Raw genomic sequence first — 1,265 nt, 5'->3', positions numbered from 1 at the left:
AAGCTCTGTGAGTCTCTATGGGGTCTGGGTGTAGTTTCCCCCTTTTTTCCAAGGTTTAGCTTACTCACAGATGACCATTTCTAACTTGCATTTCTTTTAGATGCTGCAGTAATGGCTTTGCACCTTAAGTGTCCATATCTCGCCTTCAAAGCCTCCTTCCCAAGAAACATTACAGATTTCTGCCTTTTGTTTGCATCTCTCCAATCCTTTCTGAACCCTGCCAGCACATGGAGCCCTCAGCTGTGAGCTAAGCAGGCAATATTGAACTGTCCTTCAATCATTTCAGGCTCTTCTGGGCAGGATCAAGACTCATATCTCCAAGTTTCACAGATTTCTCAGCTGAGGAAATTTAGTTACTAATACCCAGACTCGGTTTAATGAGTGATTAAGGGTTGGCACACACAAGCCACCAGCTGGAACATAGTTGCCAAAACGTAGGCAGAAATAAGAAAAGGGATGGGCATTTGAGGAACTCCTTGGTGCTCAAGGTGCTGCAGTCTGGGAGGTTGAGCACAGGATTTTTGAGGATTTGGTGGGAGCACTGAAACTCGTGGTTCATTTTGTGCCCTCTGCTGAAAGGAAATGGGGTGGGAGCGCTTAACTCTAAGTACAAACGAGGGCCAAAGAAAAGAATTGGGTGGGAAAGTTTTGTTTTTCACGAAACATCCTGCAAGGGGCAGGTCTTGGCACCATCTTTAGGGATATAATGCCACCTACTGAGTGGCCACCAGTGCAGCCTGGAGCTCCCAAGCTTTTCCTAGGGGATCCATAATTATGTATTTATCCAAGCTTGGCCCGACCTAACAAGTGAGAAGATTAGAACCCCAGCAACTGGGATGGCTCTAGGCTGTTTGCCAACAATTCTCTGTATTTATTGATGAATTTGTGAAAATTATCGGTTTTGTGGGCACCTGGTGCTCTAGCAGAGAGAAAGCTATGCCCAATTTCCATTTTATTGAAGGGGGGACCCTATAAAAACTGCTTTGAACAGTGTCCTTACCATCACCATGCATGATTTCTCCCCTGGACTCAGACACTCGATGAGGATTCAACAAGAGTCTCTGGTAAGAGAATTCGAGGAGCAGCAGAGTGAAGAGATGAGAATTAGAAAATCCCAGAATAACAGCCAAGAACAATTCTTGTTTAAAAACCCAAAACTGCTGCATCCCCTAGTAAAAGCATGCTGTAACATAGTCCTGAAGTAAGAACACAAACCATTAGTCCAACCAGGGAACAACTCAGTTATGAAACACCCTATTTCTTCA

This window comes from Sturnus vulgaris, chromosome 5, assembly GCF_052056855.1.
Source record: "Sturnus vulgaris isolate bStuVul1 chromosome 5, bStuVul1.hap1, whole genome shotgun sequence".
Classification (NCBI taxonomy): domain Eukaryota; kingdom Metazoa; phylum Chordata; class Aves; order Passeriformes; family Sturnidae; genus Sturnus; species Sturnus vulgaris.
This window is presented reverse-complemented; position numbering follows the sequence as displayed.